General features: G+C 45.9%; 1 protein-coding gene and 1 long non-coding RNA gene across 2 annotated transcripts in view; one reads left to right on the top strand and one right to left on the bottom strand.

Moving 5' to 3' along the window:
* The window catches only part of tgfb2 (transforming growth factor, beta 2), a 165,173-nt gene that overhangs the window by 122,072 nt on the left and 16,529 nt on the right, over nucleotides 1–26,572 (bottom strand). The window lies entirely within an intron of this gene.
* On the top strand, nucleotides 3,805–4,912 carry LOC147253955 (uncharacterized). The gene is made up of 4 exons (XR_015118619.1): nucleotides 3,805–4,009; nucleotides 4,101–4,235; nucleotides 4,505–4,594; nucleotides 4,827–4,912. It is a non-coding gene; the product is annotated as an uncharacterized LOC147253955 (long non-coding RNA).

Below are 26,572 nucleotides of genomic sequence, written 5' to 3'. Positions count from 1 at the left end.
GTCTCTGATCGAGGGCCTCAGTTTGTCTCCCGGATGTGGCGAGCCTTCTGCAAGGGTTTGGGCGCCTCTGTCAGTCTCTCGTCAGGATATCATCCCCAGACAAATGGACAAACTGAGAGGATGAACCAGAGTGTGGAGTCTGCTCTCTGTTGCGTAGCCGCCAAGAAGCCCACCTCCTGGAGCCGGTTTCTCCCCTGGGTCGAGTATGCGGTCAACTCCCTGGTCAGCTCCGCCACCGGTCTCTCACCCTTCGAGGTATCTCTTGGGTACCAGCCACCCATCTTTTCGGTGCAGGAGGCTGAAGTGGCTGTTCCCTCCATTCAGGATCATCTGGATCGTTGTCGCCGTGTCTGGGAGATCACCAGAGCCGCCCTGCTCCGTGCTACAGAACGTGTCAGACAAGGAGCTAACTGTTGCCAATCTGCAGCACCGGCTTACCAACCCGGGCAGAGAGTCTGGTTATCCTCCAAGAATCTCCTGCTTCAGCCCACTTCATGTGTCCCGAGTGAAGCCAGTCTCCTACAGCCCGCTAATGCCTCCAGCCCCTGCTCTGCCCCCCCCCCCCCCCCCGAGATTGTGGATGAGCATCCACAGTGGAAGGTTAGTCGATTGGTGGACGTCTGGCGCCGGGGACAGGGGTTCCAGTATTTGGTGGACTGGGAGGGGTACGGTGTGGAGGAACGGAGCTGGGTGTCCCGCCAGCCCATCATGGACCTTGGCCTACTCGCTGAGTTCTACCGCCGCCACACAGACAAGCCTGGCAAGTCGCCTGGTGGCTCCCATAGGAGGGGGGGTACTGTTGCGGCTCAATCTGCCGTTCGGCCCTCCCTACGTGGGCACGCTGCTTCCCCAGAGACATCTGAGCGCGCCGCTGCGGAGTTGCGTAACGGGCAACAAGGGCGGGCGAAGCGCACGTCATGACACACCTGCAGCTCATCCACTCGTTACTCACCTGCATCTAATCAGCTCCCTCTGGCTAGTATAAATTTGTTCACCTCCCAGTCCTCAGATGCGAGTTTGTCCTGAAGAACACAGATTAGTTTCCTCAGTCTTCGCTAGTTCCCTCAGTCTTCGCTGTCCTATATCGTTCCTTGGTGTCGATCCCCTTATTTTGGTTAGTGCTGTTTGAGTTATGACCCCAAAGGAACCGTTTTGAGTGTTTGTTCCCTAAAGGGAACATTGAAGTATTAAACCCTCGCCAGTTAGGCAAACTCATCTTTGTCTTGTGTTGTGCTATTGGGTTCAGTCTACAAACCCTAACAAGAAGTCAACTACCTGCCTCCACTCCCATTTGGGGACACAGAAGCCACTTTAGAGAAGGAGAGAATTGACACGCTGCTAGAAATTAAGAAGAAAAACAATAACAAGATAATTGCTGAGAAAATGGAAATCATTCTCGTACCAAAGAATGGAGGTTGTGCAGCAATGCCCTGCCAGACAGACAGACAGACTACTTTATTAATCCCTTTTGGACGTTCCGCCAGGGAAATTGCACTCTCCTCAACAAACATTCACAGCACTGGCACTGTTACCATACAATAGACTAAAAATAGCAAAGAAGAGGAAACAAAGACTTTTTATTTATATATATATATATATATATATATATATATATATGCATATTTACATGTGCATAGTGAAAGGAATAATCAAAATATTAATTGTTCTTAATTGTTATTACAACAATAATAATGATGATGATATAATATAACGATGATGATTATATAATATAATAAAAAAATATAACAATAGTTATAATAATAATAATAACAATAATAATAATAATATACAGTCTCTTATACTGCACATGAGTGTCCGGTTGTTATCAGGGCAAGCTAATGGTGCTCAGCCCTCTCCTACAGTCCTTCTGTTGGCCCTCCCCCCCTCCAGTGAGGAGTTTAACAGTTTGATGGCTCGGGGGATGAAGGAGTTCTTCAGTCTGTTGGTCCTGCACTTGGGGAGGAGCAGCCTCTGGCTGAACAGGCTTCTCTGGCTGGTGGTGACAGTGTGCAGACGGTGGCTGACATTGTCCAGAATGTCCAGCAGTTTGTCCGAAGTTTTTCTCTCTGCTACTGTTGCCAGAGGGCCCAGCTTCATCCCAACCACTGAGCTGGCCCGCCTGATCAGCTTCTCCTGCCTGGAGAGGTCTGCCTTTGTCACACTCCCTCGCCAGCACACCACAGCGTAGGACAGTACGCTGAAGACCACAGACTGATAGAACATCCACAGGAGCCTCCTCAGGAAGCACATCCTGCTCTGAGCCTTCTTGTACAGCTGCCTCGTGTTGCTTGTCCAGTCCAGCCTGTTGTCCAGCCACAGCCCAAGATATTTATAGGTCTGTACGACCTTGACCTCCTCCGTTCCTATCAGAACTGGTCTAGGACTGGGTCTGTCCCTCCCAAAGTCAATGACCAGCTCCTTAGTTTTGGAGGTGTTGAGCTGCAGGCTGTTTTTGTGGCACCAGGCAACAAAGTTCCTCACCAGGCACCTGTACTCCTCCTCTTCATTGTCCCTGATACACCCCACGATGGCTGTGTCATCTGTGAACTTCTGGATGTGACACAGTTCAGAGTTATAGCAGAAGTCCGCAGTGTACAGGGTGAAGAGGATAGGGGACAGTACAGTCCCCTGCGGAGCATCGATGCTGCTGACCACAGTGTCAGACGTGATGTCCTTCAGCCTGACGAACTGTGGCCTGTGAGTGAGGTCGCTGGAGATCCAAGCAATCAGGCCGGGGTCCACTTGCATTTGTAGGAGCTTGTCCTGTAGTGCAGGGGGCTGGATCGTATTAAAGGCACTTGAGAAATCCAGGAAGAGGATCCTCACTGTGCCTTTCCCCTTGTCCAGATGCGAGTGGGCTCGGTGTATCAGGAAGAGGACTGCGTCCTCCACACCGACCTTCCCCGGGTAGGCAAACTGTAGAGGGTCCTCAGCATGCTGCACCTGAGGCCTGAGGAGGTTGAGGAAGAGCCGCTCCAGAGTCTTCATCAGGTGTGAAGTTAGTGCCACCGGTCGGAAGTCGTTCAGCTTGCTGGGCCGGGTCTTTTTAGGAACTGGAACGATACATGACGTCTTCCATAGGGTGGGCACTTTCCCGAGCTGCAGACTCAGGTTGAAGACCCGTTGTAGCGGCTCCCCCAGTTCAGCAGCACAGGTCTTGAGGAGCCGGGGACACACTCTGTCTAGTCCTGCTGCCTTTCGGGGCCGAAGCTTCCTCAGTTCTCCTCTCACCTGGTCAGCTGTGAAGCAAGGAGGGGGTTGTGGAGATTGTGAGAAGGGGGGGGGGTGGTGGAGGGGGGCTGTTCAGTTGCTGTGGAGGGGGAGGGGCGATGGGCCATGGAGTAGGAAGGAGGCTGCTCAGCTGTTGCAGAGGGGGAGGGGGGGGGGCGTTGGAGGGTGGTGTGAGGTGGACTGGCTGAACCTGTTGAAGAACTTGTTCAGGTCATTTGCTCTCTCCACCCCTCCCCCCTCCGTGCTGGCCCTGGCTTTGTGGCCGATGATGGTTTTGACACTCTCCCAGACCTCCCTCAAGTTGTTCTCCTTCAGCTTTTGCTCCACCTTCCTCCTGTAGGAGTCCTTTGCCTCCTTCAGGCAGCATTTCACCTCCCTCTGTGCTGCTCTCACCTCCTCCTTGTCCTTTGTCCTGAAGGCCTTCTTCTTCCTGTTGAAGACATCCTTGACTTCCTGTGTTATCCATGGTTTGTTATTTGGATAACACCAAACAGTCTTGGTGGGGGCAACCACATCTGCACAGAAGTTGAGGTAGTCTGTGAGACAGTGAGTCATCCCATCTATGTCCTCATCATGTGCACCCAGCAGTACATCCCAGTCTGTGGTGTTGTAGCAGTCTCTCAGGGCCTCCTCTGCTGCAGGAGTCCATCTCCTGATGATGCGGGTAGATACTGCCTGTCTTTTGACCAGGGGGGTGTACTGGGGCTGTGCGTGCACCAGGTTGTGGTCCATCAAAGACTTCCAGGAAAGATGGTCTGCTCTTTTCTCCGAAGCTCAGGTAGCTCAAGTTTTTAAATTTAAAAAAGTAAATATTGGTTGCATTGAAATTGTGTCTGTTGTTTAAAGTTGTTTAACTTCAATTTCCAAAGAATTACCACGGTTCACCTGGAGAGAACCTTCCTAACAAATCTGGACTTATACACCCAAAACTACTCGTCCTACTTGGCAAAAAAGGTGGCGTTGCAGGCACTAAAATAAGACCGCTGCTGGATTCCTTCAGTGAGGTAAAGATCAAATGCATACAATTAGTCTGAATTCTGTTCACTGAATATAGTGTTTGCATGCAACAATTATTACTATGTTGTTTGAAAGAGGAGGCAAGAATCCAAAGCCTTCAGTGGACCTGTTAGATTCATGACATAACATACTTTTTTTTCCTCTCATGACAGTGTGTACGATTTAATACTGCTTCCACTAACGATAATAAAATGTGTCTGTATTTGTGATATCATATGGTTGACCATGCAAATGTATGTTCTTTTTGTTTTAACAGCAACATATTGAAAGCAAAACGGAAGCAATTATCCGCTCCCTAATTGAATTCCTGGGGGAGTCTTTGGGGGAACTCATCACGGGTTACATGGTAAATAGTTTGTTAGAATACCGAATGCTACAAAAAACAGTGAATTGGTTTGCAGACATAGAATTGTCTCATCAAACTTCTATCCATCAGATACATCAACATCAGCAATTGGAAATAAAAAGTCAGTGAAGAACATATAGTCTTTAACCTGCCAAAATGGTAAAGTGTCAGTAGTGGAATTAATAGACTCTATAATGGTTGAAGCATATTTAAAGGAATATTACACCCACAGAATGATATGCCTGGGATGGACACTTGGATTACAGCGGACGAGCAGTATGGAGGAAGATTACCAAGTTTTTGTGGACTTTGATGGGCCTTTTTGTTATCGGACGCCAGGTACGCTGCATTTGAGATGTTAAAAAAGTGCACCAGAGTCTTGCTCAGCATGAGGGTGAGCAGAAAATGAAGGCAAATCATTCTGTGGGTGTAATATTCCTTTAAGCTTATTCATTAATCCATTCTTATGTGTAGGTTAGAAATCAAAACCAAAATTTCTAAAATTAGAGTGACAACTAATCTACCATCATGTTTTCAGTTTTCATTCAAAATTGTGAACATCTGATTTATGCTTTTGTGAAAAGTGTCAACTGAATTGTGTCGCCATTTTAACAGTGCAGGAAACCTGCTCTGCACACGGTACTATGCAGCTAAACATAAATTCACCTATATTTTACAGGACACCAGCCAAGAAGCTGCTGAAGAAGACCAGGCTGAGCAAGTCATGAAGATTTGTGTGTTCCATGTAAGTGAATGTGATGGTTCCAATGCATCACCCATGTTCGACGAAGGAACTCAGGTGCTGGAATGTGGAGGTGTTGCCAAGGCATGCCTCTTGCTCATGGGCATCATATATGCACTCACAATGAGCTACCCACCTAAACTAAAGTACATCTTTGAGGTTTTCCAAAAGCTTTTTCTCGAGCTTGATGGACTCAAAATATCACCAAAAGTCCGGTCACTGAGAAATAAGCTTGTAGCGTGAGTGTACTTAGTAGAAGTACTTAGCTGAGTTTGTCCATTTTGATTTTCTAGTTTTAAACTTAACTGTGTTAAGCCTTACAAGCTTCTGTGTCAAGTCCGTTATGTGACCAAAAGAAAAGTCATGATGTCTGCCTCTTTTTTCAACTTAAAATGCTGTGTTCTAAAATGAAACATTTGACTGCTGTAATAATTTCTTTTGAGACGTTTCAGGTCAGTTTGTGTTAATATTCTCAGGACATGTTCAGTGTTTTTATGTATGGACTTCAAGGATAAGACAGATATAGCCGATTGGCAGTGTGTTCCACTCAAACTGTTCCTGCCTTTAAACAAAACAGCTTAGGGACATTTTACAATTCTGGGGTCAAAAGAAAGAAAATGATGTCAGAATTTTGAAAAAAAAACCAAAACCCTTCCCATATAAACCTGAAAATATTTTATTGGGCTTTTCTACAGCTGATAGATGTAATGTTCATGATACAAGAATTGTGTCTTAACTTGAACCTTGCAAATGTTCTGTCATTTCATGATTCAAAATAAAAATAAAGGTGGCTGTGTTTAAAAAGAACTGTTGTGCTTTCTGTTGAGGCTCAATATGCTATGACACATTCATCTTAAGTTATGTAGGATATGTAAATGTTACTTGAATATAGTCTGTAAATAAATGTCAGAAAAGCTCATTTAAAAATATCCTAAAATACCATTTGTTTTAACGTGAGATTTTCAGTTTGATACAAACTGAGTCTGATTAGAAGCTACTCATAATACCAGAGTAACATTTAATGACAATACTGATAAATACACCAAGAGGTTACCTGAGTTATTCTTGTATGATAGTCACATCTGCAAGTACAGTTTACTTGAAATACACCTTTGTAGAATTTACTCAAAATTTCTGCGTGAAAAAACGTACTAAGGTTCTTTTCAAGTAAATAGTACTCCAATTTTTTTCAGTGTGGAGAGAGTGTGCGCACGTGTGAGACTGTATCAATTAAATGGTTGGTAACTATTTCCATATAGTGTGAAGGGATAAATCAGAGAGCTGAAAGGGAGTAAGTGGAAGTTTTGCACATATATTAATATATTGGGGATGCTCAGGCTCATGGGGATGCTCAGGTCCTACTTGTTGATGAAACATCTCACCAGTCTTCACATGTAGGTGAGGTGTAGGTGTTCAAAAGCTCTTTAAACCTTTTTAAAATGACACAAAATCCAAAAACATTTTGAGGAGTCTAACAAAATGCTGTGTCGGCCTGCTCCCATCTCCAAACAACCGACAACAAAAGCACAGAATTGAGTCCTTTGCTTTGCTGTGGACAAGCCAGGACCTATGGATCTTCTCTCAGTTCTCCATGAATATATCGTCGTTACTACATGTGAACCTCTGACTGTCTGTGTTTTTAGGGACGACAGTTTTGATTTGAACAGGTCCTCTCCTAACTATCGCCCATCGCTCGCTGTCACTGATATTTTTTGGCCACAGTGCCAGTGCATCATCCAGTTCTAATTCATTCACAGTTCAGTCAGGTGGAGAATGGTCTGGCCGCAGACTCACAAAATTTTCCTTTTGCGCATCACCGCTTTGCTCCTCCACCACTGGGCTTGCGGCACTTAGTTCTGCAGCAACTGGTTGAACTAGACCACTGGAACTCGGCTCCAAGTCTGCCCACTCTGCCATAATAAGTTCTGGCTCCTGCAGCTGCTCATTGACATTTTTTTCAAACTTTTTTGTCACAGAGAACATAAAAAATTGTGACACTTTTGGTAGTGTCGTGATGAATTTTTTTGTGTCTTCTCTTTTTTTCCATTTCTCCAACCCACTTTGATAGCTCCGCTTCATCTTTATATGCTCGAGCCGGTGCAAGCGCGGTTTCTCTCAATTATAAACAAACCCATACGACTTGTGCGAAGGGAACAAGGGGGCCGGCAGTGTGAATTTGTTGGTGCGGTTGGTGTGGGTGCAACTATTTGGGGGCCTCCTGCTGGTTGGGGGCCTAAGGCAATTGCCCACTTTGCGTTAATGGTAGGTCCATGTCTGCTACTGCATTACATTGGAGCACAGACTCAAAAGATCTTTGCTAACCTCCCGGGACCCAAAGGTACATATGCTGAGGCAGTCACTGCTCTTTACAGATATTTCATGCCACGACGGAATGTGGTGTTGGAACGACATAAGCTTAGGCAGCGTGCACAAGGCACGGAGGAGCCTGTTGATGGTTAACTCATTGAGGAAGTTGGTGAAGTCATGTGAGTTTGGAGCACTAGAAAATGATATGCTGAGGGATGAAATCGTGGAAAAGTGTGCAATGAAGAGGCTGAGGGACAAATTGTTGCAGGAGGAAGATTTAACTTCAGACAGGGCTCTCAATGTTGCTAGGCTGTTGGAAGCAGCACATGCCAAGTCTAGAGTGTTCGCTGAAGACAGCGGAAGCAACAAAGCTTTGGACAGTGTTAATTTCACCAGGAATGCACGCCCCACTGGTCCCACAAGAAACAGAAGCACAGATGAAGAACAGGGCAGCAGCGACACCCAGTGTTTCAGGCGCGATTTAACAACTCACACAGCAGATGATTGTGGAGCTAAAACAGCAAAAATGCATGTACTGCAAGAAAATTGGATATTATGCGCAAGTTTGTATCAAGAAAATGAATGCACAAAAAGAACAAAACCATGACAGGAAATATAAACCAGTGAGAGCAGTGGAGGACCCCTAAGACTCAGATTCAGATGAGTTTGTACATGCAATAGATCCACAAGGCAAAGAAACCATAAGAATTAATGGGCAAAAGATCAAGATGGTCATAGATACAGGTAGTGAAAAAAAACTCATGGGGGAATGCCCGTATGATGCAGTATTTTCGTCAAAAGTGGAGCTTAAACAGACAAAGAAGATGTTCTATCCATATGGCCAGAATACCCCATTAAATTGTTTGGGTGACTTTAAAGGGTAACTTGTATGGAAAGACAGTGCCATTACAGACAAGATTTATGTCACTGAAGGAAATGTGGAAACACTGATGAGCAGAAAATCCTGCTTTGCATTGTAAATTTTAACACCTGGGGGCCAAGTGAATGTAAATGCAGTGGATGAGACAGACAGATGCAGCCAATTAGCACAGGAGTACAAGTCACTGTTTAAAGGGCTGGGACAGATTACTGGCTACAGTCACAGATCGAAGCGAAGTAAAATCTGGTCAACTGGACGTAAGTTTATCTTGAAGACGTTTCACCTCTCATCCGAGAGGCTTCTTCAGTTCTAGTGAAGAGTGTGGAAACTCCAGCTTATAAACCTATGTGGGAGTGGTCAGTGCTATTGTGGTGGAAACGACCCTCCCGAGACTCACCTGGCCTCCCCAAACGACAGTCGTTGTGAGGTGTCAGGGAGTTTCAGGGGTGGTCGTTAGGGAGTTTCACCGACCACTCAGATGCTAATGGGCTGTGCTGGCATCAGCCGTTCCACATGGGTCTTTCAGCTGAACTCTTTGGGGAAGCTTTGAAAGGACTTGGTTGTAAATAGGTGAAAGGAAATGTCGCAGTCATCTACAGTCATCTACGATGACCCGGATGAATGAGAACCTACACATACAGTCACAGAGTAACTGTCCCACCCATAGCACAGGGTTTGAGGAGGGTCCCTTACCCAATGATAGAAGCAGTGAACCAGGAACTACACAAAATGCTGGAGGACTGTATCATAGAAGAGGTGAATGAAGGATCTGAGTGGATCTCTAACATTCTAATTGTACCAAAGAAAGACACAAAATAAGTGAGACTATGTGTACATCTCAGAGAAGTAAACAAAGCTGTAATTCGAGAGAGACACCCAGTGCCAACTGTAGACAGCATTTTGCAAGCAGTGCAGGGAGCAAAACTATTTGCTGAACTGCACAGACCCTTGTGGATCACCAGAACTGACTGTAGTGGTCTCAGAGGAACCATCATTAACTAGTACCAACTGAGGTGACCTAGTAAATATGACCTGAACCAGTTTAGTGTGGTTCCTTTAATACAAGTGACAGGTTCCAGTCTCTGTAGAAGGATATGGTGGTCAATGGTATCAAAGCTGCACTGAGATCTAATCAGACCAGCACAGAGACCAGTCCCTCATCTGGTACCAGTAGGAGGTCACTGGTACCTTTGACTAGTTCTGTTTCTGTGCTAGGATGAACCTGGAACCTGACTGAATCCTCCAATCAGCTGTTGCTGTGGAGAAGTCACAGAGCTGTTTAGCAGCTGCTTTCTCCAGAACCTTGGAGAGAAAAGGAAGATGTGATGTTGGTCTGTAGTTGGCAGAACTTCTGGATCCAGGCTTGTTTTTTGAGGAGGGTTTAATTCCTGCTACTTTAAAGGACTGAGGGACGGAACCAGATACCAGCGCCACATTGATCATATCTAAGAGGGAGGGGCTAACGAGGGGAGAGAGTCTTGGAGCAGTTTAGTTGGGATGGGGTCTAGGAGACAGGTGGAGGTTTAGAGGAGGACATTATTGAACTGAGCTCATGAAGGCTGATGGGAGAAAAACTACCAAAAAGAGAAGGTTCAAGAAGGTTCCCTTTGAGCTGTCAAGTGCACCTGAGGCCTACCAAAAGGCTATGGACTCAATGCTGACAGGATTGTCATGTGTCCTGTGCTACATGGATGATGTAACAATACATGCTGAAAACGAAAAAGAACTGGAACAGAAACTGAGACAAGTTCTACAGATATGCAAAGGCAGGGGTCTCACCCTCAACAGAGAGAAATGTGTCTTTGGATTAGACCAGATTGAGATGCTGGGACATGTGATCTCAGCAGAAGGCATAAAACCAGACTCCCAGAAAATTAAGGCTGTCTGTAATGCACCGAGACCTGAAAATGTGCAGCAATTGTGCTTGTTCTTAGGCACATTTGGATTTCTGATTAAATTTATTCCAGACTATTCCAATATATCAGAACCACTCTGACAACTAACACGGAAAGGTCAAGAGTGGGAGTGGACATCAGAGACACAGAAATCATTCAAAACTATGAAAAGAGCACCGGTGAGTGAACCCTGCTTCACGTACTACAAGATTAATGCACCCAAGGTGGTCATAAGTGATGCAAGCCTGGTTGGACTGGGAACAGTCCTGCTGCAAGAACAGGAAGATGGACAGAATAAACTGATCGCTAATGCAAGCCGCTCACTGACTCCTACGGAGAAAAACTATTCCCAGATATAGCGAGAGGCTCTAGGATGTTGTTGTGCCACCTCAACCAGATCAAGAGATTAATTCAGAGATGTGACAATTAACCCAGCTGTAGAAAGGACTTTCGGCCTGTGAGGCATAACACCCCTTTCTGGAGCCTGCATTTGAGTGACCATGTTTCTTTTTTTTTTCTTTTTTCTCCCCCTGTCCTGTTCAGCAGCATCCATGTTCCTGGTGCCTTGTTGTACTGAAGCAGTTTTACTCTGCAGAGGAGGAACCTGATAAACTCCTCGTATCACCATTTATGCTTAACTTTTTTCGGAATGGTGTTGGTTCATTGATGAAGCTACCGGACTGAGGACAGGAGAGAGAACAGGGACAGGATAAGGAAGACAGGGGGGGGGGAGAAAAACAACAACAATAGCAGAAAAACAAAAACCAAACCAACAAACAAACAAAGAAAAAGTAACAACAACAACAGAGAGGAGGAAAAAAAAAGGAAAAAACATTGAAAACATGGTTGCAGAATTTCCAGTGCAGGCTTACCATTTGGTTTAATATATGGATTTAATTATCGGGGACCAGATTTGTTCGAACTCCGACGATCGACTTTCCTCCCAAGCAGACATTCTCTCCATGGAAAAGTGGTCTAATCAAAGGTTTCTATACTGAGTGATGCTTAGGTTGTTCTTGGATTTCCAATTCATCAGGATGGCCTTCTTTACAATGCTTAGAGCAGTGAGGAGCATGCAGGATTTGTTTACTTCCATAATTAGTCACCTAGCAGACAACGTGAGGGGGAGGTGGGGATGGGGTACCCTGACCATAGCGGGCCCTGTAGAGAACAGCCATGTATTGACTCTCACAGACAACTATACTTCATACCCAGAAGCAGTTATTACAACTGACACATCCTCAGCCACAGTCATTAAGGAGCTGATACACATATTTGCACGTTTTGGATACCCCATGGAGGCCGTCACAGACAATGCCAAGACGTTCTTGGGACATGTGTTTGAATATTTCCTTGCTACATGAGGGATCAAGCACATACGTGCATCACTGTACTATCCAAGATCAAATGAGAAAATTGAACGGTTCCACAGATATCTTAAAAAGGCCTTCAGAGCAGTTGAAAGTGAAGGAAAGAAGCGGAAGGAGGAACTCCCAAATATTCTTTTAGCATATCGCTCAACACCCCACAGACCATCGGGGGGGAAACACCACCCATGCTCATGTTTGGACGTGACATTCGCACCATGCTACTCAACCTGGTGGATGAAGAGGAAAGGTCAAAGGACATTCAAAAACATCACACAGAATACGCAGACAACATGAAAGATTACGCTGACAGGACAAACAGAGCAAAGGAACACAATTTCAAAGTCGGAGACCTGATGTATGTCGCCTGTCGAGACAATGGAAAACTGGACTCCAGATTTAGAGACGCTCACTATGTGCTCCTGAGAAACACCTCTAACAATTCATTTGAACTGATGAACACACAGGATGGTTCTAGGGTCACAAGGAATGTCAAACATCTGCGCCATGCTCCTGTGGAAATGGACTTTGATTTCGCTATGCCAGCAGAAGCTAAAGCAGGCATTGGAGTATCAGCAGATAGAGGTGAGGATACTAGAGCTTTGGACATGCAGGACACACCAAACACTGCAGAGTGTCCACCTGAGGTGATATCAGACAATGACAGAGTTACTCGGAGTGGCTGAGTTATCAGGAAGCCAGCCCGATACAGAGACACTTAAGACAAAGGAGCAAAGACACTGAATGCATGTTGAGAACTTTAAAAGAAATGGGACTAGTTGACTGTCAGATTTTGCACAGTTTCGTACCCCTTTCACACTTCACCAAAAACGCGGGTCAACGCAGGTGTTTCGGCACTCTGAAAAGGTTGACTGACTGGCCAAGCGACCCGGATGTTTAGCAGTTCGGCTCGCCTGCAGTGTGAAAATGGCAACCCGCGTCGTCTCAAGTTTCACGCAACCTTCCTGTCTACCTGATTTTGTCACTGTGCCGCCTGTCAGGCTTCACCGGTCGCTTCTTCTGCTTCCTTCTAGTCGAGCCAAAAACTCCATCCTCCTTCGCTGCAGTGGCACTCAGACATTTTCCAATCGGCACCGCATTTGTCTGCTTTGTAAAAGAGACAACATTGCAAAGCGACAACGCTAACGTTCGACTCAACGACGTCCATGTTGTCGTTTGTTTACCTCTCAGTGTTCCGGTGCACGTTTATGTGTAATGATGACGTTGTCAGCACGATGACGTACAAGAGAGAGAAAAACCCAGGCACGCAGCCTCACAGGGGGAGTTCAGACCGGGGTCTTCTGGAAGCTTGAATGAGCCCTGACGCTGAGCAAACGAGGGTCCGAAAACCTACGTTGACACACGTGTTTCAGTGGGAAAAGGGGTATTAGTGAGTGTTAAAAAAGTCTTTTTGGGTTTCATTCTTTAACGTGTGGGTAATTTTAATTCTAATGAAGAGAGGGATGTAGTGAAGTGGGATGTACCACGAGAGTTGAGGAGACTAAGAAGCAGGAAGTAAGAGTGGAACCAGTAAAGAGTGGGAGCTGTGGGACTGACTATAAACAAACTATTGTGATTAATAAAGTAACCATTGCACTAAGAACTGTATCTTCATTGACCGCCACTACATAGGGCATGCTTGGTGGAGTATTTTTTATGAAAGCCATGTTGGTGCTTGAATTTTGGGATAACTTTTGCTATCTTTAAATCATGGGGGATGATTCCTGATTGAAGTGATAGGGAGAGGATGTGAGCAAGAGGTTGGTTGATGAAGTCTATGGTCGCTTTAATGAGGACACTTTTAAAGCCATCTTGTCCATGGGCTGAGCTCTTTAATGTCATGATGATATCACAGACTTCCTGTAGGGTTAGGAGATCAAGCTTTTGTAATGGAGAATACTGGCCCTTAATCATGATACATGGCTTGATATCAGATTGCTTGATGTTGGATGCCAGTTCAGGACCAATACTTGCAAAAAAGTTATTGAAGCCATAAGCAGAATCATTTGGGTTAGAGAGAATGTCCTTCTTGTCATTTATCTCCATGGGAACAATTGACGGAGAGTTGTTGCAGTGCAGTAAGTGGTTGATGAGGTTCCGTGTCATTTTAATGTCGTTTGTAGCCAGACTAAATTGATGTGAGCAGAATTTTTTTCTTTGTTTTCTTTACTAAAGCTGAAAAGCAATTTATGCATTTCTTGTATGTTTCAATGTTAATGGGGGAGGGTTTGATATTGATTTCCAATAGTTTATTTTTCTTGCAGGACAGTTTCTTTAACTCAATTACTATCCACGGCTTCCCATTAGAGGATTTATATTTGTATTTCATAGTAATCAAGTGAAAGGAAATATCTTGTGCAGAATTGAAGAGCTCCAAAAATAAATGATAACCTTTAATTAGTTTTCCATCATAAGAACCCCATCCCAAGAGACAGAGCTAATGGCTGACTTAAAAAAATCTAAATTCTTTCTGGTGAATTTACAGAATTTGATTGTTTCATTCAGAGCAGCATTGGCCTTAGGAGAGTCACATCACACATCAAGAGGCCGTAAGTGACCTTAAAAACTAGAGAATCAAACAAGATTTTATCAGAAGGTGTAGCAGATGATATAGTGATTCTGGATGGCTCAGTCAGATGTGTTTTTCCAACAGAGTGAGGCATCTCACTTGATTATAATCTCTGCGAGAGTCGCTCATGCGCAATAGCGTCTCTGTCTCTGAGCGGGAACATAGAGAAATGGCGGCGTCAAAGTCAGGTACGCCTACCAAAACTTCTAAAGTTTGGGAGCATTTTAGCCTGGATACGGCGAATAAAAAGACTACTAGCAAAGTCTGCAAAGCAGACCTTGGTGTCATGGCACGAAGATGTTTTAGATTGTACCCCCTCAGATTATTATCCCCATCTCTGGTAAAAAAAAAAAAAAAAAAAAAAAAAAATTTTGAATATTTCCAGGAAGCATTTGCTTTGTACATAATTTGTGCTGTTTGAAAGTGAACCAGATCAGTCAATTTTAATATGTTAAGAATAGTGAATTTGTCTGATCTTTGTTAACCTCCATTATCCTTGTGGCTCTTTTTTGCAGTAGCGATAGTGATTGGAGTGTACATTCATAAGTGTTGCCCCAAACCTCTGCACAGTCATTTCAACATGGTAAAACCAGTGAACAGTAGAGAATGTGGAGTGACTTGTGGTCCAGAATGTGTTTGGCCTTGCTGAGTACTGAGATGCTTCTTGAGTTTATTTTGGCATCTATTATTACACCAAGAAACTTATTTTCATGGACTCTTTCAACATGCACACCTTCTACTTGCACTTGCGTTTCCCTTTCACAGTAACAGACAACATGGTTTTAGTTTTACCTCAATTTAATGATCACTTGTTTCTATCAAACCACCTCTTTCATTTCTACATTTCTGCAGTGATCGTCTCCAGTAGCTCCTTTAAATCCCCCCAGAACAAAAAATATTTGTGTCATCAGCAAACAATACTAATTTTAATATTTTTGATACCTTACAAATATCATTTATATAAAGGATAAACAGTATTACTATTAAACTGCTGACAACATGGGATTTCAACAAATATTGACTCTACCAATGTAGTATCATAGTCGGTACTAAGATCTTTCCTAGGAATTAGGTCGTGGTTTTTAGGGCCAGATATATCCCTTTCACACTGAAAAACGCATGTCAATGCAGGGTTTTGTACCCGTGTTTGCTCAGCATCAGGGTTCATTCAAGCTTCCAGCAGACACAGGTCTGAGCGCCGCTGTGAGGCTGCGATCCTGTGTTTTTCTCTCTTGTACGTCATCGCGCTGACAACGTCGTCATTACACATGAAAGTGCGCCGTGTCTCAAAATGCTGGTGACGTTCCCATAAATCTCTGCGTCCTGTACGGTTCCAGAAATCTGCCAGATCTCCTCTTCACCGTGGATGGCGAGCAGCTCGCGGACCTCAGCATCTTGCCAGTGCGCTGCCACGATCGTTAAAAAGATACGAAGATGGCGGTACAAGTTGTTTATCAACACGGTGGCGCTCACTCAGTTCACGTCAGCGTTCCCGGTTGCTGGGAGTTCCCCAGCAGAGATGAACTCACCTGAGATCATCCACATGGAACTGTTAGAACAACAGGAGTGGAGTGGCGTCTGGGGACATCAACAGAAGACTGACCTCATGGAAGAGGCCCAAACTTTACTGAGACATGAGTGAGCAGCTGTCACAGCGCAGGGAAGCCCTATTTTGTTTATTTATTAATTTTTTTCCAGAACTTCCACAATGACAGCCTGACAGGCAGCACAGTGACAAAATCGGAATGCGACAGGAAGGTCGCAAGAAACCTGAGACAACGTGGGTTGCCTTTTTCACACTGCAGGCGAGCCGAGCAGAGCTGCTAAACACCCCGGTCGCTAAGAGGGTCGGTGGACGCGGGTCGAAATGCTGAGTCGACCCTTTCAGAGTGCCCAAACACCCGCGTTCACCTGCTTTTTAGTGCAGTGTGAAAGGAGCTTTAGAGACACACCCCCACCTCTTCTGTCTTTTCTGGTGGAGTGAATTGCATTATCATGCGACAGGGGGTAAAGGTTTAGAATATAATCATTCAGCCATGTGTCCTGCAATGACTAAGAAAGAATGAGTCGGCGTTCACATGAACGTCTTCAGGTCATCATAATTTTTGGGCAGACTAAGAATATTAAAATGTAAAGAGGAAAAAACTTTTTGATTTGTGTTAGGCCCGTCTGTAAGAGAGTGACACAACTTATTCAATTGGGCTTCAGTACAATAATTACATGACAATTTCAGTGACTTCAGATTAATCTGCTTAGTGACTAACTAAAGAAACTGTCATAAATGCCCTCAATGTCCATGTTCCAGACAAAAAGGTTGAAAGATGGAGAGGTAAAGACAGTGTGGATGGCCATCCCTGGTGTTATGGTATGTAACTCATAACAGTCCATAAAAAGAGGAGAGTCTGTACCTGAGGAGCTGAACAACAGTTCGACTAAAACTCACATAGACGGGTGGAATTATCAGACCGGAGGATGTCAACCCAACGCCGTCTGAAGTCAGGATGTTCTGCTTGCCGCATACATAGACACGGGCACAGACCATGATCAAGAGCAACGAGATGGACAAAAGGCCAAACATTATTATGGCCTGCCTATGAAGTGGATTTGTTGGTTTAGTCATTTATATAATTATATAATAATACTAAGGTGGAGTACCAGCAACTTGCTGACTTGATCTTTTTCCTACAGGGATTCATCAAGGTCAGTGGGTTGGCCCCAACCTCGAAGACCCTCAGGGTTAGTTGAGGTCAGACGGACCCTTAAATAAATGGAGCCTCTGAAAGCCAAAGTCCCCTCCCTGACACAGTCATTAAGTTTCAAAACAGCAATTCGCGCTCTGGCTGCCAGTAGTGTTGGTGTCAACATTCTCGGAAAATAATTCTAAAATAAATTAATTGATTAATTAACTAATCTATTTTGGGTCAAACTTACTTTGGGGACAACCATAGACGTTGGCCATTTGAACACAGACATCATCACTCTTCATCAAGATCACAATATATTGACGTGATGGCAAATAAATCCTTCACACCAGCCCTTAGAAATAGAATAGAAAGCCTTTATTGTCATTATAAACAGTACAATGAGATCTGAAAAAAATAACATGCAGTGCTGTTAAAATAGCATGTTATAAACATGCTCCGGGAAGGTAGGTGGCGGTATGCACCCAAATGATGCAAGAAAAAGAACAAGAAGGAACTGGGCTTGTCAAACTAAATCAACACAAACATGTTGCAGCTTGCCTGGTGTTTAACAATGTTGCTATCAACACTGAAAAAAAGAAAAGCTGATTTAGAAAATCGTCAATTTAACAAACACTGGACCTAAAAATATCTGTTCATTGAAACTCCTGAGGGCGAGCCAAAGTGTTTGCTATGTAACACAGTCAATGCTGTCACTAAGGAGTATATTGCATGTACTTTGTTTACAATTCATATAAAATTGCACAGAAATTAAGCACTTTTACATGAAAATGTGGTAGCGCGTTGTGTCAAGCCTACATCTGTACCATATATTATGAGAGTAATACCTTGTGGGGGTGGACCAGCCTGTGGCCCCTTGGGTTTCTGACAATGTGGCCCCCTGAACAATTTAGTTGAACAACCCTGGTTTAGGTTGTGAGAGTAGGAGAGACCTGTGTGTTTTGGGGATGGACATTTGGAGGGGCCTGTGGTGTTAGGTTTTGGTGATCCTTCCATCCACCAGGTGCCAGTAAATGCTAAGGTTGTGTGTGCTAAAATTATACTGCGTAGTGATACAGTGTAGAAGGAGAGTTACCTTGAGGTTGTATGAAAATGTAATACACGGCTGAGATCGCCAGACCCACATTTTCTAGGTTTTTTTAATGAAAACTAACATGATACCAGGAGTAGACCAGCAACAAAAGTCATGCGAAGAGTGAAGCTGCCTGATGCTGTGAATTGGACTAGAAATGTTGACTGAGTGGCAGACTTTTAAGCAGCGTTTTACTTGACCCCTTAGGGAGCACTGCATTTTTCTGTGATTTTGTTAAAACGCAATGCCAACATTCAAAGCAGCACAGCTGCCGCATAGTTCAAGACTCTGATGTGTGCTTGGTCTCTTTTGAAAGGTAACATTCTCAGGTGTCTTCCAGATGTGTCTGTTTGATTCTGTGATTGACTGACAAGGAGATGCAGTGGTTAGAATAAAGGGTTTTTAGGTCCGCCCAACTACTCTGTCTGAATATTGACTATGAAAAACTAGGTCCATGACCTTCTGGGGGGAACAGCCATGACTAGTCCACTGACACAGGTCCTGACCTCCTACGGTCCAAATCTGAAGTCAAAATGTCAAAACATGACCTGTAGACTGGGTTTGGCACACAAAAAGTCCTCCTTGGGTCCTATTTGGAGACTCCAAAAGGACATCTGGACACCCAAACACAAAAACATCAGATCAACACACAATCTTGGTGTCTGATGACCACCAACACTGGCAGGATGCAGCTTTACATGGGATTTGGATATTTTAGGTCATTTTGGGATGAACAAATAGAGAACAACAGAGCGAATCATCATCAACAACATCAGAAAACTATAAAACTGTAAAAGTGTTCAAAAATTGTTTTGTATTCTGAACTGAAACTGAATCAGACTGACAATAATAACTGTGAGGCTTCACTATCCCACTTCTACACTCTGACTTCCTGAAGATAAACGCACCCCTCAAACCAGCTGCGTGCATTCTGGGAAATAGATTCTCTGGGCATCTCCGACAGAGATGAGGAATGGGCAGCAGACACTGAGGCTCGAGAGCACTTCAACAGGTCAGTCAGATACAAATAAGGGCGATATGAAGTTAAGTTCCCATGGCGTCAAGATAGAACAGAGTTCTCAGACAACCTGAAAATTGCCCAGAAAAGATTTGAAGGTCTGAAAAGGAAACTGAAAACTGATGTAACACTGTTTCAGAGATACAACGATGTAATAGACAATTATCTACAACAAGGAATATGTGAGGACGTTCCAGAGACCAAGGGCACAGTTGGAGCAGAAAATAACAACGTTCGTTACCACTTACCTTATCATGTTGTGATAAGAGAGGACAAAGCAACAACCAAGCTGGGGATCGTCTTTGATGCTTCTGCACATGAGAATGGCTGTTGATTGCTTAATGACTGTCTGCTCAAAGGACCAAACCTGAACCCAGATCTCCTCAATGTCCTTGTCAAGTTCAGGTTGCATCCTACTGCCTTCATGGCAGACATCACGAAGCCTTTCCTACAAATATCAATCATGGAAGAGGACAGAGACGCGCTGAGGTTCCTGTGGCTCACTGGTTGCCCTGATGCTGAGGACACAAACCTGTGTGTGCTGAGAATGACGAGTGTGGTGTGTGATGTGTCATCAAGTCCATTTTTGCTTGGCAGCTACGATCAGAAATCACCTGAAGAAATACCAGACAAGTCACACACAGCTCATGAACACTCTGAAAGACTCTGTATGTGGATGACTTTATTGCTAGCTCAAGCAGTGTTGAAGAGGCATACCAGATGGTCACATTGAGGCAGAGGATGCTCTCGATCGTGGCCCTGTAGAAGTTGGCCAGCGACCGAGAGGAGAGTCCAGCCCGCTTCAGCTTCCTGAGGAAGAAGAGCCTTTGTTGTGCCTTCTTCACCAGGCGGCAGGTGTTCACTGACCAGGAGAGATCAGAGCTGATGTGGAGGCCCAGGAACTTGATGTTGTCCACACGCTCCACCACTTCTCCGTCCATGAGGAGGGGGGCGTGGTCTGTCTTCCTGGACCTCCTGAAGTCCACAATGACCTCCTTGGTCTTCCCTGTGTTCAGCACCAGGTTGTTTGCTGAACACCACCGAGTGAGCTGGTGCACCTCCTCTCTGTAGTGGGTCTCGTTGTTGTCCGAGATGAGACCCACCACTGTAGTGTCGTCCGCGAACTTCACGACTGTGTTGGTGGGATGGATGGCAGCACAGTCGTGGGTGAACAGGGTGAAGAGGGTGGGGCTGAGCACACAGCCCTGTGGCGTGCCCGTGCTGAGGACCAGAGGGGACGATGTCCTGTTCCCTATTCTCACCACCTGAGGCCTGCTAGTGAGAAAGTCTCTGATCCAGTGGCACAGTGACGCAGGCAGACCTACCCCGTGCAGCTTCAGCGCCAGCTTGTCCGGGATGACAGTGTTGAAAGCCGAGCTGAAGTCTACAAACAGCATCCTGACGTAGGTGTTGGGCTGCTGCAGGTGGGTCAGGGCTGTGTGCAGGGTGATGGAGACAGCATCCTCTGTAGACCGATTCCCTCTGTAGGTGAACTGAAGGCTGTTGAGGTCCGCAGGGATGAGGTCTCTGATGTACCGGAGAAGAATCCGCTCGAAGCACTTCGTGATTACCGGGGTCAGAGCAACGGGCCTGTAATCATTCAGGCAGGTGATTGATGTCTTCTTCGGCACTGGTATGATGGTGGAGGACTTGAGGCACTCAGGAACCGTGGACAGCTGCAGGGACAGATTGAAGATGTCCAGGAACACCGCTGCTAGCTGGTCAGCGCATGTTCTCAAAGTCTGGCCTGACACCTTGTCCGGTCCTGCAGCTGTGCGGGTGTTAATCCTCTTCAGGGTGGACGTCACCTGGTGCTGCTGCAGGACGAGGGACTGGAGCTGCTCCTCCAGCCGGTGGAGTTGTGTAGCTTCTCTGCTGCTTGATGTGTCGAAGCGGGCAAAGAAGCTGTTCAAGGTGTCAGGCAGGGTGGAGTCATGGCTGGCGAGATGAGTGGTGGTCTTGTAGTCCATCATGGTCCTGGTGCCTCTCCACATGTTCCGGGGGTTGTTGTTATTGAAGTGGTCTTCAATTCTGTCCTTGTACCGGAGCTTGGCCAGCCTGATCCCTTTCTTCAGCTCTGCTCGAGCCCTGCTGTAAGCCAGCCTGTCTCCAGTTCTGTAGGCAGAATCTCAGGCTTTCAGCTGGGACCTCACTGTGCTGTCCAGCCACGGTTTCTGGTTGGGAAACACGGTGATGGTCTTGACAGGGAGGACAGCATCAGTGCAGAACTGGACATAGGACAATACAGATGATGTGTATTCCTCCAGGTCCACCTCTTCTCTGAACACAGACCAGTCTGTGCTCTCGAAGCAGTCCTGAAGTGCAGAGGAGGCCTCCTCAGTCCATATCCGTACTGTCCTGGTGGTCGGCTTGGTTCTGCAGGCCAGAGGCTTGTAGGCAGGTAAAAGCTCCACTGAGATGTGGTCTGACATTCCCAGGTGTGGAGCTGCTACAGCCTTGTAAGCAGCAGGGATGTTGCAGTAAACCTGGTCCAAGATGTTATTGTCTCTGGTTGGAAAGTTGATGAACTTGTAGAATTTGGGAAACACCGCCTTCAGTTCCACATGATTAAAGTCTCCCGCTAAAATCACAGCCGCCTCCGGGTTGTCGTTCATCTGTCCGCTGATCAGGCAGTAGAGCTCCTCTAATGCTAACTTAGCATTAGCCCGCGGTGGGATGTAGACGGCCACGATGACGATGGACGAGAGTTCTCTAACCAGCTTGAACGGTCGGCATTTCACGGCCAGGAATTCCAGATCAGGAGAGCAGAATGTGCCGACGGTGTGTGTGGCTGTACACCAGGAGTTGTGGACATACAGCGCCACACCACCGCCTCTGCTCTTACCTGAAGCGGCGGACCTGTCCGCCCGGAACAGAGAGCGCCCCGCGATCTCCACCGCTGCGTCCGGGATGTTTTCGTCGAGCCAGGTCTCCGTAACAACGGCAACACAGCTGTCCATCCGGCGAGAGATGATCCGTAGCCGTACCTCGTCGATCTTGTTGGCGAGCGACCTGGCGTTGGTGAGGAAGAGACTTGGGAGAGCCGGTCGGTAGGGGTTAGCTTGTAGCCTAGCACGCATGCCGGCTCGCTTGCCCCTCTTTTGTTTACGGCGTCTCCTCCGTCTCCTTGGCAGCAGTGGGGGGATGGTGAGGGGCCCCAGCGTCCGAAGCAGCTCCGGTGGGGCAAAGTCCAATTTAGGGGGTGTGCGGAGACCGAACTGTACTCCAAAGTTCCACAGTTCAGACCTGCTGTACTGTGTTAAAGCGTCCAGCAAAGTGGTAAACGTGAAAAACAGTAAAAACAAACAAACGAAGACAAAAACACGGGAGCTACGAGCCGCTGCGTCCGCACGCGCCGCCATCTTTTTTCTATCTATTAATATTGACCTGTTCAACCACACCGGAAGGTAATTTAATGTACCTGCGGGAGAGGTGGATGATTCTACAATTCTACAATTCTACAATTTCATTTAGCAGACGCTTTTGTCCAAAGCGACGTACAACACAAGCAAGAATTTAGACTTAATTAAGGAAAAACCCATAGGAAGCACAAAAGTGCTTCAGTTGTGATTTGGTCACAGGTACTGCCATCTAGTGGCAGAAGAAGTGTCGCCCCCCCCCCTCCCTTTTTTTTTTTTTTTTGACAAACATACAACATCACACAACACAGTTAGTGCTACATAGTCACTAAGTGCTGGGTCTTGGACCCTCTGACTGATTCTACCACAGGACAAAGAGGAGCAGAGTCAGGTTCAGTGCCTCGGTGCTCTCTGAACAATTGAGTCTTCAATTGTCTCTTAAAAGTAGAAAGGGACTCAGCAGAACACACAGAGTTCGGTAGTTCAGATCAGGTCCACCACCCAGGGCGTGGCCCGGCTGAGGGTCGACTGGCTCACCCTGGAACAGTCTGCTATCTGTCGCTGGAAGGAGCCAGTGGCCATGAAGCCGAGCGTGCTTAGCACCAGTGTCGGCACTGGCACAGCTCGGCTCCTGGCGGTTCTACGCTGGAGCGCCAGTCGCAGCTCCTCACAGATCTGTAGGAGGATGGCCCTTGGTAGCCTGAACCGGCTCATCAGCCACTCATCAGAATTTTGCAGCAGATCCTCCCACTCCCTGAAATATCGCTCCCATCTGTTTCAACTGTTTGCCATGTCCTCCAACAGCGCAAGTGCTGCCATGGTTGAAAGTTGCACATTCAGCATAATCGTGAAGGCTCTTTTATAGCCACTTAAGTGATGCCAACAGGTGTTTGGGTTTGTGTTGATGGGTTTTTTTGTGCCCGATGTATGTGCGGTTATCAAATAATGTCAATTACCAAACACCGCCACAGGGTACCAACGGACCAAAGTGCAGTTGATACATGAGGCTCCAAGACCTTTAAGAAGTTGTCTTGAGACCAGTCTTAAGTACCCAAACACTAGTCTGAGGGCTTTGTAATGTCAACTGGGAGTGACAAGAAAGTTCCTTTCAGAATTGTGAGGGACCTTTGAGCTTTATATAGCTTTGTGAAAGAGTAAATCCTGCTACATCCCCAAGCTAACATATGGGTAGCTGTGTAACGGTCAGGGGAATGGGACTTGAAACCTTCTTTGTGCCACTGCATACAATTTTTTTGTGATTTTCTACAGAGTGACCTGATGGTTGGTGTCCATCCAGAACTGTTAGTTGAAGGAGTTGATGTCTTTGGAGGAAATTGCCTGGCAAGTGGCTGTATGTGGCCAAATCTCATATGAGTATAAAGGGTAAAAGAATCTGATGTGTCGGGGTGGAACAAGACACACCACCACCCCAGAAGAAGGATATTAATTGTCATGAACTTGGACACAGAAAGGCAGGACTCAAGTGCACAACTCAGACTGGTAAGGCAGAAAAACACGGTTTATTCCAGGCAGAGGTCGGTACACGGGTGAGCAACCAAACCAGGCAGAGGTATCCAAGATGTGAGGCAAAAGGTGAGGTCAAAAAACAAGCAAGGTTCAGATCTTAACAAGGCTATGACTGTGGCTGTGAAAGAGAGTGCTGGAATGTGAGTCTGGAACATCAACGAACTGGTGACAGAAGAAGACACAGAGGGGGAGTACAAGCAGGACTGATGGGGGTGAATAGACACAGGTGCAGGAAACACAATCAGGAATCAGGTGCATGGGGCAGACGGGAACAGACAGTGGAACATGACATTAACTGCTCCAAAGTCAAAACTTATGTCCATGCATGCCCACTAGGGTTGATTTTTTTTTTACCCCCCCCCCCCACAACCACATGCATGTGTGCTCATATGCACCAAACTATAAGCATTTCTTGAAGCGTTTATGTTTTGAGGTTTTTGCATGCTTGTAATCATTATGTTTGATGATTTTGAATATTTAGAACAAACAGCGTTATCAAGAGGCCTGTATTTACTGGAGGCAGATGATGTCAGTGGGGTCTTTGGGAAAACACCGAGCACACCTGCAAAAGTGCTGAGTCCGGTAGATTCAGAATAGCCCAGATGGGGTGAAAGAGATGGATACTCCTCAGACTCTCCAATGTACAAAAGGAGCTATGAAAAATATAACAGACGATGTTTGAAGAGTGATAGGCAGTTTATTCCCAGGAACAGCCCAGGTTTGTTTATGTCACTCCTGTTGTACATGCACAATAAACTCTTTGCAAACCCATAGTAAAGATTTGTATTACTGAGACAGCAACTGAAATGAGTCAGACCAAGGCCCAGAAGTCAGACATGACAAAACCAGACAATGTTTTTCCAATTGTCTATTTTCAAGATTTGAATTGTTGCCTTGTGTTGTGCCACCTCAACCAGGTCAAGAGATTGAAGTCGAACTGCTATTGGCTGAGAGCCAGTACCATCCCACGGGAAGTGACATCATTTGCCTCACCACATACAACTGCAGCGCACGAAAGGTTCGAGCTCTTCGGCTGTCCTCTTCGGACCTCGAGCTGGCAGTGCAGCGACGGCAGAGAACTCCACAAAGGACACCTCTCCCCCTCCTGTCTACTCATTCAGAGAAGCCACCATTGAGCCACACCATCTGCGTGAACTGGTCCCTGGTGAAAGAAAGCTCTTTCCAGCTTCTTCACCTTTCCACCAGTAACTCCAGCAGACCCTGCAGGCTGCCCCGCCGCTGCTCTGCTGCCCTCCGAACCAAGACGACCTGCGCTCTGGATCGACGGAGATCGAATCCCTTACCGCTCCACCAGGTCAAGTAAGGATTTCCTCAACTAGGCATTTTCTGGGCAGAGAAATAGCTTTGTAGTGTTGTATGATGTCTATGAATGTTCTGTTGATGTGACGGAAGTCCTGTAATTAGCAGATACTACATAGAATAATATGTTAATGATTGACGTTAGTTGCCAGCACAGCCCATTAGCATCTGAGTGGTCGGTGAAACTCCCTAACGACCACCCCTGAAACTCCCTGACACCGCACAACGACTGTCGTTTGGGGAGGCCAGGTGAGTCTCGGGAGGGTCGTTTCCACCACAATAAGCGCTCAGCTTAGTAATTAATCGCTCCACATTTTATACCTCCACGGCTAGCTGGCCTCAGCTAACCAGCCTAGCTGCTAGCCCCGCTGCAACGCTAACTGGTTGCTGGGCAACCAGGCTCCCCCCCCCCTCACTCTCTCTTCCATATACACACACACTCCCTCACTCACACACACATGCTCCATGCACACCAGTCTCCAGTCTCAAGCCGTCAGTCTCCAGTCTCAAGCCGTCAGTCTCCTGTCTCAAGCCTCCAGTGTCCCAATAAACCTCTTTTGTGCACCGTCTCACACTCTGTCCGCAATTGGGTCTACTTCCCTCCACTCCTGCACGTAACAACTTTGTCTTTTGGTTAGATAACCGTGATACCAACGTGGTGCTGATTGATGGATGCACTGTGTTAATAAATATGTTTTATTATCAGAGAGAAGTCGTAGTGTCTTTGTGTACCAACTTGTGGTCACGTGTCTCAGCAACAGCAGTGCTGTGATCTCCTCCAACATCAGAGCCGTCCCAGGTAGTTGATGTTACAGGATATTGACTGTTAGTGGATCAACTCTGTTAGAGACTGGTAACTGTTACAAGTTTGGTCGCAGTTTAGTTTCCCTGAACTCATCAGGGTGGTGCCCTGAATAATTAATATTTAATACTAATTAGTAACGTATTTAATAATCGATAATTATATCCATAATTATCGATTATCATTATTTTTGACCAATTCGCTCTTCAGTGCACAACACTTGGTTTCTTGTTCTTAGCTGACAGGAAGTGACACCCAGTGTGGTTCTGTTGCTGTTGCCCGTCTGCTTCTAATTTCAACATGTTGTTCATTCAGAGACAGTATTCTGCAAACTGTGTTTGTTGTTATTTGCATTATTTCTGCCTTTCTGTCATCTCAAACCAGTCGGCCATCTCCTTTGACCTCTGACATCAGCAAG

The sequence above is a fragment of the Aulostomus chinensis genome, chromosome 11 (genome assembly GCF_037954235.1).
Source record: "Aulostomus chinensis isolate RoL2024-O1b breed Wild chromosome 11, RoL_Achi_v1.0, whole genome shotgun sequence".
NCBI lineage: Eukaryota > Metazoa > Chordata > Actinopteri > Syngnathiformes > Aulostomidae > Aulostomus > Aulostomus chinensis.
This window is presented reverse-complemented; position numbering and strand designations above follow the sequence as displayed.